Source organism: Castor canadensis, chromosome 19 (genome assembly GCF_047511655.1).
Source record: "Castor canadensis chromosome 19, mCasCan1.hap1v2, whole genome shotgun sequence".
Lineage (NCBI taxonomy): Eukaryota > Metazoa > Chordata > Mammalia > Rodentia > Castoridae > Castor > Castor canadensis.
In genome coordinates, this window is record NC_133404.1 from 7,178,363 (window position 1) to 7,193,013 (window position 14,651).

General features: G+C 37.0%; 1 protein-coding gene across 6 annotated transcripts in view; it reads left to right on the plus strand.

The window, feature by feature from the left end:
• Positions 1–14,651, plus strand: part of Scaper (S-phase cyclin A associated protein in the ER) — a 477,645-nt gene that overhangs the window by 292,607 nt on the left and 170,387 nt on the right. Inside the window, exon 1 of one of the 6 annotated variants that reach the window (XM_074061924.1) lies at positions 2,200–2,357. The exons of the other annotated variants lie outside the window; for them this stretch is intronic. The gene's annotated coding sequence lies outside the window, so the exon portion shown is untranslated. Of the gene's footprint in view, positions 1–2,199; positions 2,358–14,651 lie in introns of those variants that run through there. 6 annotated transcript variants of the gene reach the window in all.

Genomic DNA, 14,651 nt, shown 5'->3' on the forward strand with positions numbered 1-14,651 from the left:
GAAATAGGTGTTTTATATCCATTATCCGGTACTCTAGTCATTTGTATCAGGAGACTTAGCTGGATCCCAGGTACTCCATCACTAGCCAGAAATGGAATTGGCTATGCCTTTTTCTCTTTCTAAAAAGCATCTTTCTCTAACCTTGTATATTATAAAGGCACTATAGTGTGCATTAGAATGGCAGTCTAGTAGTGGTAAGCACCAGATTTGAGTCTGTAAATATCATTTCTCCTTAAAGAGAAGCTACGGTCATCGGAGAAGTTGCTGCATCTCCAACACAGTGTGTTCACTGTGAGCCATCCTTGTGCCAGTTACCAAAGAGCCTATCGTACACTTGAGTTCTTGTCAGGACACAAGAGCCACCCTAAAAGTGTTGCCATTGCCCACAATGACCATTAGACCATTAAAAAAATTACTACAGTTGCTGAAACACATTAAATATATAAAACGCATTAATTCATATGGCTAATCTAAGAAGGGAAATTTCACTGGGCACCTTGAAGGTTACTGTAGCACCAACTCAATATTAAATTAAGCGAGGAACTTAACTCTCACCTTTCTTATACAAGTATCTCTGAGAAGTCAAGTAATTAAGGTTAAAAATTTCAAAAAGAATGATAAAGATAGAAAGTACCTACTTTGTTAGTCCTCAAATGAAATAATGGATCTAGGTTACAACCATAGGTGGATGCAACCATTTGTTGTTTAGTTAATTGGGATCATATATACAAAGTGTGTACACACTGACATATATATTTGCATCTATACATACATATGCATATATATGTTTACCTTAAAGAGGTATATAGTAATTAACACACCATGTAAGTCACCTTTAAAATATGCAATTCAATGGTTTTGGTATCTTCACAGATTTGTGCAAGTATTACCGTACTCAATTTTTAAAGACTTTCATCACCCTCCCCTCCCCCCCACAAAAAACCTGTCCCATCAGCAGTTGTTCCCCATGTCCTCCAATAAGCCAGGCAACTGCCAAGCTATGTATGTCTACTATAGATCTACTTGTTCTGGACGTTTCACGTAAGTGGTATCATGCAATATGTGATCTTTTTTGATTAGGTTCTTAACAAAATTCTCAAGGCTCATTCACATTGTAGCATGTATCCATATTGTTTCTTTTTATTACCAAATCACATCCTGCTGTATGTTACAATAATAGTGCATCACATACAACCGTGCTTTATGGATAGACATTTGAGTTGTTTCCTTTTTGGGCTGGTACTAATAGTGGTAGTATAAGCACTCATATAACAAGTGCACAGATGTCTTCTTCCGGGTACATCTCAAGTTATCTGGTACTTCTATGATAAAGTTTTTGAGAAGCTGGTAGACTTTTACAAAGTGACTGTACCATTTTCCCTTCCCACTAGCTGTGCATGAAGATCCAGTTTCTCCATATCCCCAAACACTGTTTTTAAATATAGCCATCTTCATGGGTGTGAAATGGGCTCTCATTGTCATTTTAATTTCCATTTTCCTGGTAGCTGATGATAGTGAGCATCTTTTCATGTGTATTGGCCATTTGTGTATCTTGTGTGGAGAAATATCTATTCAAATCTGTTATCTATCTTTAAACTAGTTATTTTTTTCATAAAACTATTTTAGTTTTTAAATTGAATTGTCAATGTCCTTCATGTGTTCTGAACATAATCCCTTATCCATGGTGAGACCTGAAGATGTTCTCTCCACTATCTGGGTTTTCTTTTCCCTTTCTTTATGGTGTCTCTAAAGGATGTAAGTTCTAACTCAGATGCTTATTTTATTTTGTTTTAATTTTATTGTCTGTAACTTGGGTGTCATATCTAAGAAAACCACTCCTAATCCAAGATTGTAAGATGGAAGTCACAGCATTCAGAGCATTAGGGAATTCCCTACCTTATGAATACAAGGTTTACTGAGGTAGGAAAAACAAAACAGCTTTTATTCTAGCTTTCCTTGCAGGTAAGGCAAAGGCACATGATGTGATTTCTTTTACTTAGAAACTTTCATGCCAGATTTTCAAGCAGAGTTGAAGGAGGTGAGGGAAATTTCCCGTCCAGTAGGAATAGAAGGTGTATCCAGTTTGCAGATTTTATCATTGACAGGAGTGAGAGGCAACCCACAGTTCCTTCTGTCCACAGGCAAACCATAATTGCGAGCACAGTATCTGCCATGAGCAATCCATTCCTGAATGAACCTGCTCTGTGTGAGAATACTAAGCTGGGAACCTCCTTCCTACCAGTTAAATGAGAAGAAATGCCTGATGTGGCAGCCTTGAACCCCCAGCCAATTTCCTATCCTGTTCTCAACCACAGTATAACCCAGATATCACGTATGGTAGACCTATAGATGAGGAGGTAAGATACCAAAATAATATGGATGCAAATATCTTGATTTATATGCTATACTGTATTACACTTCCTCTTTGTTGACACTCATTGCATTTTTCAGAATGTGCGGTTCGGACAGTGTACAAATTATATTTGAAATTAACTCCGCATATGTATCATTATGCTTAAACTATACTGTGTTTCCTGTGTACATATCAACAAAAAACCTGTGTATTGAGATGTAAGTGTGTTCTGTGAAGGTCAGGTATTAAAAACCAGGAGACAAGCTGGGCAGAGTGATGCATACCTGTAGTCCTAGGTACTCAGGAAGTTGAGACAGGAGGTTCATATAAGCTCCCCCCGAAGAAAAAAAGTCAGTTACAGAAAAACATTACGAAGCTTAACCATGGAAATATTCTGAAGAGGCGTGTCTATATTAAGCACCTGTAACATGCCTGGTATCATGCAAGGGTGTACATCTCTGTGTGCCAATATAATTAAATAAAGCAGAGCTGTGTTTTCTAACTATGTCCACAATACCGTAAGAAAGGGTAAAAGAAGTGAAATTCTTCTTTTTCTTTAGACAGCTAAGCTCTCACATTAAGAAACATGGTAAAACTGTCTCATCCTAAAACTTGTGGAACTTCTGGGTTCTACTTTTAGCCCTGTTCATGAAAGTCACTTTCCTGCTCTGGGCTAAATTTATCTACACTGTGAAAAGTGGATTGAATAAGAAGACTGTAGGTTAATGTCCAATTCTAAAAGTATTTGATTTCATGCTTTAAATATAATCATATAACCTAAGCAGAAAATATTCAAATGAGTGAATAGTTTCCAAAACTTCTGTTTCTAGGTGTTCGGGTTTTTCCTAGATAGCTTTTGCCCTATTATCAGTGTCAGAAAAATCCAGGTGTTCCCGTCATTTAGAAATTATACCCTGATCTTATAGGCTAGGAAGAGAATGATCAAGAATTGTTTTCAAATCGATTTATTAACTTAAAAAATGGTACCAGCAGGAGAGTATTAAGCAAAAGCTCGTGAGCCACAGAACTGATGATTAGCTTTGTCTCATACACGTTTCTAGGTGAATGTCTGGGATAGGAAAAGGGCAATGGGAAGATAGATTTGGCAGTGTTAATAGGCAAGCCCTCACTGGAGTATTTTTTTATTCTTTTTCTAAGCATTACTCTGCCACCAGTGAAGTCTCATTATTTCTAAGTGTCCTAATCAATAAGGTCATGAAAGATTGATTTCAGGAGCTGTCACTGTGTTTATGACAAGAAGCACGTAGAGTCATTTATAGACAGAGCAGTAATTCTCCTGTTAACTAGCAAATCAAGGAATCAGTGGGCCCATGTTACATGTCTTAGGGTGGCGAGGAGAGTCTTGGTGGTGTCCATCACTGGTAGAACAGGAGACCAGTATTGCTAATTGAATTTCCCTAAAGAGAACAAAATGTACCATGGTGTTGGGGGAAGAATAGATGGAGCAAATCCACACAAATTATAAAATATATATAAGTTGCATGCATTGATTTGTCTTGCTAATGGCCTGGGATGGATATTGAATTGTTCTTAGAAAACGAGACTGGTTACAGCAACTCCTCGTTACGTAAGACTTTTTAAAATAATTGCAACTGAAAACAGTTCAAATAAAAAATATGCATATATCTTTAAATTTAAAAATAAAATATTCTTGCTTACCCTTTTGAAATAATGTGTGTATAGAACGTGTATCGTGAACATTTCCTCGTTATTCCTCACAAGCATAAGTTAAAAGGCTCTCATGAATAACGGTAGTGTAATTCATTTTACTAGCCCTCAGTTTGTGGGATATTTAGGAATATAAGACCTTTCAAAAGAAAAACAATCTGATTATATGTATTCGTTATTTTAAAATTACATAAGACAGAAATGGATAAGTGGAGTAAGTGAAAGCCCTTTATTTTCCTCTTCTCAGAGACCATAAATGTTAAGTTTAGAATGATTTCTTCCAGATTTTTTTCATACATATTCCTGTGCATATACAAACATACCCAGATGTTTGTCTCATTTAAAAAAATCAAAATATGTGTATATATGTACATGTAGTTCTTTTATTAAGCAGTTGATTAAAACAGGCTCTGTTAACACATGAACATCTACATAATTCTTTTTTAATTAGCTGGATCTATTTTTAATTTTAAAAAGATTGCTATATATGGTTTGAGTAGATAACCATCTGAAAGAGAAACTTTGCCCTGGGAATTATTTTTAAATATTGAATACTATTCTGTGGAATTAGTTGTATCAGTTAACTTATTTAACAGTTTCCATATTGATGGATATTTGTTTCAATTATTTTGAGTTTTCACTTTCTCAGACAATGTCCCAAATATCTCTATATGTATTTCACCATGGACTTGGGCTTATTTTCCAAAATAGATTTAGTGGCTATGAAACTGAAATTTTGATTTTTTTTTTAAAGAGCCAAATTAACCTTTAGACATGTTTAAAAGTAGTAACTTTCTTAGCCAACATAATTGGTAGCAGTAGTTGCTTAGATAAGCCCAAAGGTCAAACCAAGGAAATCATGATATATGATAACTAAATACATTAAATATTTGAACTGAAAACATTTAAGTACATATTTGTTTACCCATCTTCTGACATAGCAGCAAGCCTTTTGTTTGTGAATGGTTCTCTTCTTTGAGCTCCATTTAGTTTTCCTTAAACAACCCATATCTATAATATGTTTTAAACAATTCTACATCCCAAGTTTTTAAGTGAATAAAGCACTAAAACAATCTGAGGGGTTGGGTGTGGTGGCACATACCTGTAATGCCATCTACTCAGAAGGCAAGGATCAGGAGTAGTTCAAGTCCAGCCTGGGCAAAAAGTTAGTGAGACCCCATTTCAACAAACAAGCCAGGCGTGGCAGTGCACTTGTGATCCCAGCTATGTGGGAGGCCTAGGTAGGAGTTCCAGACCACCCCCAGGCAAAATAACTAAAGCATAAAGAGCTGGAGGTGTGGCTCAAGTGGTAGAGCACCTGCCTAGCAGGCACAAGGCGCTGAGGCCAAACCCCAAAACTACAAAAAAATTTTTAAGTAAATAAAACAGTCTGAGTTTATGATCAATCCTCTAGGTTTTCTCCATTTTTCCTCTCAGTCCTTAACTTATCTCTTCTACACCTAATTTGCTGGCAATTTTGTATAGCAATGGCTATTACTAAATCTTTCCAAAGCATTCAGTTAGTTTTCATGCAAACATTTTTTTTACCCACAATATGAATTCCCTTGGCATTTGGTTATTTAGTTAAGCTGCACAATTGCAGTAACAAATCAACTGATATGAACTTGTTTGGGAACAGAAAACCTACCCATGATTAGCATAATGCTCAGAGCCAAGACCATTCACCTGGACGTAGGTGCCCGTGCCTGTGTTTCACAGAGAAAATGGAGTGTCCCAGCATTTTGGCTAGGCTGAGCTCAACTAAAAGAATATTGTACTATATCAGCTTAGGTGCCCTTCCAGGCCCATTCCCACACCTCCTTGCCAAAGTAGGAGTTATTAATGCATAAGGCATTTTTTAAATTTTTAAAACGTCTGTCAGTGAACAACACTAACAAAAACCAGCCTCCCATTCTGGCATTTATTGAGCGTACACTCTTCTGACACCTTCTAATGTTGTCTTATTAACTCATTAACTCATTGCAGTTAACTCTATAATATTATCCCCAGTGTGGACACTGAGATACACAGAGATTAACAGTACATGCCAGAGCTGAGATTCAAAACATATTTTTTAACATTTTCATCTGACATTACATGTTTAACCCAGGAATGAGATGTTCGGTATTTCACTGTCATATATTCACAAGAATTAAAACATTCTTGTAAAATATAGTAGCTTCTGTAATACATTAAGTATATTTTCCTTTCGTGACATACTTTGAAAATGGAATTGTTTGTTTGTTTTTGATGTGGGGGTCTCAGTTTGTTGCCTAGTCTTTCTGAAACCATTGGGCTCAAATGATGCTCTCACTTCAACCTGCCAAATAGCTGGAATCTCAGGTTCATCCCACCACACCTGGCTTAAAATTTCACTCAATAAGTACTTGCAGGGTACTTTGCTACTTTAACAAAGTGCTAGAAGAGAACCAGAGAATGCTAAAAGCTAAGTCACCTTAATGTTATTTAGCCAACTCACCTGTTTAAGCAAGTACAGTAATAAAAGCCAAAAGACTTGAAGTGTCCATCCTAAGAGCCTGTGCCTAAAGACCAAAAGCCAGCTTTCTTGACTCTTCCATTATACTTATCTTGAGATGACTCATAAACTGATGATGAATCTATAGATAACTGGTCTACCCTAAATAGAACAAGACTTCTGCAGAGCCTAGAGCTTGTGTGAAAAAGAGATTCCCTTAGTGAAATCTTGGCTTATTTCAGCAGCTCCACAACTTGTAGGTTAGAGAGCGTCAAGGAAAAATAGTTCTTCATGTTTGTGGACTATGTGAAGAAACTGTGCTGATGTTTCCAATATGTATATTTTATCAGTACAGATTAAAATAGGAATTTCCTATATTCTTAGCAGATGGTGAAAATGTGAGCATGTGTGGCCATGATAAATCAGTCTATAATCATAAACGTTAAATTCATTTCTGCAGCTCCACTGAATGTGCCTGACCCCCGCATATTTTCTTGGCTCAAGTTAAGGTCTGTGTTTTACATTGGGCTATTCATTTTCTTACAGGTAGTGTCCAAATGTAAATGAGAGAGACAAAGACACATAGCAACTTTCAAGGCCACAGTTTATGAAAAAAATGTTTTGCTAAACCTTGGAAGTATGAATCAGTTTGGATTCTCACATACCCCATCCTTAAGACAATATGGAGAATATTGCAATCTCAAAGGAAGAAAAGCTATTCTTGATTTTACCTATGTTCCTACACTTTTTCTAAAAGTAAAAATATTAGCAAATAGGGCATTTGTTGAATGAAATTATCTCCTGTAGATCTTCCTGGGTATTTGCATGTGTATTTCTGTAAGACATGTTTCTAGAAGGGGAATAATGCAGTGTGTAGTGCAGTAATCCTGGCTTTTGTGAGAAGCTTGTATTCTTTCCTTATCTTCTGAGATCCTCAGGTAAAGGTAAAGCCCTAAGGCATGTAAGATGTTGTTTAGCTGAGCAGAGGATAAGAGGCCTGTAGTCCTCTCTCTGCTCAGAGTCTAATTTATTCAAGAAAGTGAAAACTGCAGGAAGAGGCCATGGCCATCTTAATAGTGAGCTTGAATAAAATGATAAACCCTCATTTTTCTGATTGAAAACCTCTGTGGCAAAATAAAAGCTTGGAAATTCATGTCTAAAAATTCAGTATTTTTTTTATTGCTGTGCTGGGGATACATTTGTGGCATTTACAAAAGTTCTTATATCAAATATACAGTAGTTGAATTCACCCCCCTCCATCATTCTCCTTTATCCCCCCCATTCCTGGAGTAGTTTAACAGGTCTCATTTTTCCATTTTCATACATGTGTACACAGTGTCTGCACCGTATTCAAAAGAGAAGTTTGAGAGCCAATGCATAAAACATGCACCATTCGCTTGAAAACATTACACAGTTGGTAAGCATGTAGCTAACTAGTATGTATATCAGTCCTCATATTAAATATCTTTCAGATTTACATTTTAAAAATAAATAAAAATCCATAGTGTGTGTCATATCCTCTGGAAGCCTTCCTCATGGACTACCCCTTCTGCTCACATACTGTCACCCTCGCCCTCCAGAAGAGCCGTCCTTCCTGTGTAGTCCTGTCCATTCATTTTACCTTTCTCATAGCACCTATCATTAATAATTATACTATATTATAGTAGTTTGCAATTCTTCAGAATTACTTTAGAATTTTTAATAAGCAAATAACCTGAGTGGGCGATTCTGTCCTCTCTTTTTTTGTTGTGTGAATTTTTATAAAAATTGAAAAAGATGCTTTGGATCTCCACAGACCAACTAAATATAAACCTCCATTAGTAATTCTGAGGCACAAATAGGGTTAAAAATCATTGCTGTTTCAGAATAGTTCATTTGCTTTTTTTGTCTTCTTATAAAATTGTAAGATCTTTGAGGATTCTTTTGTTTCTGTATCCTTAGAACCTAGCCCAGTGCCTGACATATTACTGGATGCTTCATAAAGACTTATTGAAGAAACCACAAACTGAATGATTAGATAAGATTATTCATTTATCTCAGAAAAGGCAACAAGCTGATGAAGTCTGATGTGCTATTCTAATTTCTTTGAGGGTAGAATGAGAAATAGGCCAAGATGTACAACTTCGTAGACTCTATGTTACTAAGAAGACTTTCTTACCTATAAATATTACTAAGCTGATTAATAATAGATAGTTCAGGAAAGGTGTGAGCTTGTTTTCATAGCATGCTTAGTATTAAGGACTCTGACCTGTGCATTGAGGGAGTAAGCCAAAGCCATCCATGATGTATATTCCTACCCTTCAGAGCCAGGACAGACCTGGTAAAAGAAGGTAGAAAACTTCTGTCTCAGGTGAACCAACTGGGACTTACCTGAGGTCATAGGTGGAGTAATGGGGCTGAGTACCTTGGCAAGTACAAAGATTAAGAAAGGGCAGAAACAAGCAAAAAACAGGAGGAACATAAGAAGATGGAAACCAGCATGCATTTGGTCAAGAAGGTGGAGTGAGGCTGCGAAGAGAGGACGCTATTTATTGTACTTCCTACCTGGTATTGGATATGTTCAGGGATATCTATGACAATTTAGAGGAAACTGGAAGGTCCGATGTATAACTGATATTTTATGAAAAACAAGATTAAACTAACCAGTGGGAAAAACTAGACTAGGTAAGGAAATTCGTCCTTTTGTCTTTGATTTTAGAATTGCGTGTTTTACAAAATAAACCTAGTGGTATGATTTAAAATGTAATGATACTGTATGACTAAAGTTATATCAAATTTAGATTTTTTCATTTTTATTTGTATAGTAGGAATACCTGCCCTCTTCAGTTTTTGTAACAAAAGGAGTCTTTGCAATGTATTTTAAGTATTCACAATCTTGTCAGAATGAGTAAAGATTAGTCATAATAAATCCTTTAGAAAGTGAAGATTTCATTTTATCATATATTGTAATATGAATTATTTTATATAAAATTTAATTGGTACTTATATGCTATCGAAACACATTTTTGTTTTAATTTTATTTCATTATTTTTACATTTACTCACATGTGTATACATTGTTTGGATCACCTCCCCTCCCCCCAACCCAACCCCGCCTCTGGCCAGAACCTGTTCTGCCCTCTATTTCTCTGATTTTGTTGAAAAAATGTATGCGGTAATAAGAAAAACATGGTGTTTGTGCTTGAGGCAAAGATAACTATACAGAGAGATTCCTAGCGTTGCTTCCATGCACTTGTGTATTACAACCCACATTGGTTCATCACTACCAGACCTCTTCACTACTTCCTGGTCCCCTTCCCATAGTGGCCTCTGTCAGTTTAAGATTACTATATTTGCTCCTCTACAGTGGGCACATCAACCACATTCAAATTTTAAGTTTCCTTCCCTTTCCCTATTCCTCCTGTGCACATTTTCCTCTTAGTTTTTGACCCATATCTAATAATATTACTGCATTTGTTTTAGGAAAAGACACATTTTTGTTTTGGGGATCTGACTTTTAACATATTTGTTACTATGTTGAAGTGGCCTCTATTCCCTTTTTAAACACTTTTTTCCGTGATTAGAAGCATAAGTTTTAATACATTTGTCCTTGGTGTTAAAAGCCATCATTAGGCTAAATATATGTAGCCCAGGAATAGAGATGCAGAACTTATAAGCACCTCAGACTAACATAAAACTTCAGTCAGCAATATTCCTACTTTATAATTTATTAATTTATAGATATAATTCAGTGTAACCTTATCATTTATAATTATAAGCAATGGACTTTGATTTGCATTGTCATTAATTTAACACTTAAAGAAAATACAAACTCTTGAAAAACTATTCATCCCATTGGCCTTGCATAATTTTTCAGGAAAACCATATATAAATAACAGTTATCTCTCACAAATTGAGGAAATAAAAGATAGGGAGTCTTTAAATTTTTTTAGAAAATTAGTAACAAATTTCATTCCATGTTCTTCCATTTAAAATCCCTGAAAAACAAGAAATTAAAGTTAACAGACTTTTGAATTCTGCTCCAATTTAAAACTGTCCTTTAAAAAAAAATATTTACCCTTTTCTTGCTGGCTTCTAGTCCTTTTATTTCTCATATTACTTATTCTTGCCTGAACCAAGTTGCGACAATATCTTTGTGCGTATTTTTGAAGACTGATGACAACACTTATGACCTCCCAAAGCTGCTCCCTTGGTGACCACTAATGGTTTATCTAGTGTCAAACAAGATCTTTGTTTTCTTGATTTTAGATAAATTTGCAGCCCACTGCTTCACCAGTCATGATGTCAGCTGTTTACATTTCAGCACAATGTTTGTCGTAACTTTCAAATACAGGGGAACTATAGACAGACGGTGTTTATCACGTTGCAGAGACTGTCAGAAATGGTTGGCCTCAACATAACTGAGTCAAGGCCAGTGTTTACATTTTAATCTGCAAACTGTCGGGCCTCCTCACTGTAGTGACCAGTTACAGCCTGAGAAGACAAATAGCACAGAATTTTTATACTAGTTACTATATCTTGCTCTGAGTTAGTCTTTTCCAAAAACATGTATTTTACAGTGATACTGGCTGAAGGGTGAGAAGAAGCCATTCCAGCAACGCAAGTAGTAATGCTATTATTTTGGTTACTAACCCTCTTCCGAAAGTGAAATGTGGGGCTTCACACATAGGATGCATTTTCTGTGCTGATAGTCTTTCCTGTCATCTCCAGGTTGGTCAGAAAAATGTCCAGACAGATAGACAGAGAAGGAGTTCTTAAAACGGAGGAGTAGTCAGTGCTCACATGTCATATCAACTGTCACAGCTAGTTAAAGACTGTCTCTCTCAGTTTGGGACATTTTTACCTCATCAGTTATTGAGCCCGGGTGAAGGAAATGTATAAATAAATTTAATATCACCTTAGCTATGTCCATACATATCCATATATGTCAGATGTACATATGATTTTTAATTGTGCACTTCCTTCCTCAATGCTGTGTGCTGTTTCCTCTCCCAGAACACCCACTCCTCAAAGGCAATGCCTACTTACTCTTCAAAACAATCTCTGTCTTTAGCAAACCTTTCTGAGTCCACTGTTTGTCTTAGCATATTTATCAGGTTTTGGGATAGCTGCATAATATATCATTTCTGCTACATAATGTTGATGACTGATTTTCATGTGTGTCCCCACTAAACTTTTAAGTTCCTAAAAGGTAAGAACTGTTTTATTTAAGCATGTACCAGTAGCACAATGCAGAGTATTCTACATGTAATAGGGTCAAATAAACTTTGTGTAATTTAATTTAGGACGTCATTCTCCTGCTATAGAACCCTAGTGTTTGTTGCCCTCCTTTAAAAAAATGAATGATATGGAAATGGTGAATGGAAAGTCAGAATTAGCCTGCAGACTTGAAAGAGAAAAAAGTCTGCTATAGAAAGAGGAAAGTGAGTGATGGGGAAAATAATCTTTAACAGAGGTTGAGTATTAGTCAACTGTTTCTCCTTGCTGTCTCTAGTCATCTCTGATGAGACAGCAGTACCACAGAGAGCATAGCCTCAGCTTCTTGCCTTGGTGTGCCATTACCTGCCTGTGTGCCCTGGAGAGTGGCCAAACCTTTCAGCCTCCGTCTTACATGTGAAGCATTGCTTTTGAGGCTCTTTGAACTCACTAATCTTGAACATTTACAGATAGTTAAGAGTAGGAAACTTATTTATTGGTGGAACTGTGTGCAAAGCTGAATTGAATTAACTAGGTTGTGTCTCTGTGGTGATGTCTAGAGCCATGTCTATGGCTATGGAGGTTCCTTCCCTTCTGAAGGAGTTGTGCAGTCACAGCACAAGTAAAGCTTTTACTTGACTGAAGAAGAGCACTGTGGGTTTCAAGGTGGTGTTATGTCATTCAAAGAGAACTTAATGGTTTTTTTCTTTTTCTCCCTCTCACTGCCTCAAAGCATAATTACAGAATATTAGCATGAGTTAGAAGTGTTGAGCAAGTAGAGCCAGAAGTAGGTGGAACCTCAGAATAGATATACCATTTCTCCAACCCCATGGTATTAATAATAATGCTGGTATTTGCAGAATAATTTATAGCTTCCAGTAGTTCTTTCTCATCCCTTCCTCATATGAGCAGATCCTCTGTAGAAGTTAGACAAAAGTACATGGTAGAAAGAGTGAGGGTGAGGATTACGAAACTGAGGGCACCTCAGACTGAGTTTGTATTCTAGTCTACTCCATCAAAGAGGAGACATGCATTGAGCTAGGGGAGGTTTTGATGCTGTGTGTTCTCTGCCATGTCCCAGTGTCAGTGGGACAGGAAGTCTGCTGAGTGAAAGAGTTGGCATACAACCCAGCCATCTAGCTCCTCTTCTCTACTAAAGATTAGTAGATAGGCCACTAGCTCCTGTGGAATGCTGAAGGCCACCTTTACTCAGATACTGGGAAATAAAAGGATTCAACTCTGAGCAATTTCATTAAATAAGTGCAAACTAATAATCATAATTGGTATGTATGTGTTAGGCTGGCAGAGTGGTTCAGGTGGTAGAGTGGCTGTCTGGCAAGTATGAGGGCCTGAGTTCAAACCCCCCAGTACCACCAAAAAAAAATACACATAATTAACATGTATTATATGCCAGGAACAATTTTTAAAAAATTTTTAATACATATTAGCACATCCATTTATTGGTACTAGTGTTTGAACTCAGGGCCTTGTGCTCACTAGACAAACACTGTATCACCTAACCATGCCCCAGCCCTTTTTTGCTTTAGCTTTTCAGGTAAGGGGCTTGTGCTTTGGTTCAGGGCTGGCCTCAGACCAAGATCCCCCTACCTCTGCCTCTCCCATAGCTGGGACTATGGATATGTGGGAATTTAGAGCCAGCCTGAAACACTTTCGCTTTTATTATCCCTACTTTATAGATGAGGTAATTAAGACATTTACCCAAGATCCCACAGCAAATAAGTGGCGAATCACAATTTGAAAACAAATAGCATGCTGCCAGCGTGTGTGCTTTTGATCGCCACAGTGTACTTACTAAATGAGTTACTTATTTTGCTGCCTCTTACTCGGGCATGTATTTGAGTGTGACTGTCCCCAGTCCCCTCAGCAGAGAACATTAAGGCTATCCTCACACATTCTCATAAGCTATAACTGTAAGAGCTCTGAGATTGTGTTTTAGTCTCTGTCCTTGCTTCCTGGTCACCATGAGGTGAACAGCGTTGTTCCACCAGCACTCCTCACCATGATGTTCTGCCTCACCACAGGCCCAAAGTCAGGGAGACAAGCAACCATGAGCCAAAACCATGACCAAAACCATTTCCTCCTTTTAACTTGCTTATCTCCTATATTTTCTCACAACAGTGAAAGCTGACACAATTATTTAAAACATTGAGGAAAATTACTTTAACATTATTGCGTAATGTGTACGTGAAACAAATGCATTTCTTGTTTAGACTTGGGTTCTATCCCCAAGCTATTTCATTATGTATATGCAAATATTCTAAAATCTGGAAAAGTCAGAATTCTGAAACATTTCTGGCACTTAGTCATTTCAGATATGGGATGTTGAACTAGTTCATAATTCATATGGGCTGGTGATGACTTCCAGAGCCCATCCACAGGAAACACATGCTCTTTAGTTACCCTGGTGAAAACTCAGAAACCATGTACAGGTTCCAAACACATCAAACTCAGTTGTTTGGAGAAACCATAGGAGGAACAACAAAGGGGTCAGTGAATTTGCCATGCCACCTTTGAAATAGGTATTTCCCAGCAGTGGAAGTCAGTACCTGAGGCTTTAAACTTTTTTCTCTTTCTCAGACCACATTTAGATGGTTTAGCATGAAAGGTTCAAAATAATGAGTCACAAAGTGTCAATGTCTCCTGCTCTTTCAAAAAGATTCAGTAACTCAAAAGTAAATTGGATGCCTAAGAGCAAAATTCATTTGATTATTGAAACCGAGGAGTCACATGGTCAGTGGGCATGAAGGTTAGCTACAGCCTATAGATAATTTAGCGGATGGATGGAGACTTTTTTGTGATGTACCCCACCTTTTTCTCTGGAAGGATTTTTCATCTCTCCTCTACAAGGCATAGTAATCTCTATTATGTAAGATGTTCGTTTAGCACACGTTTCGCTACCTGAAAACCATGTTCACAG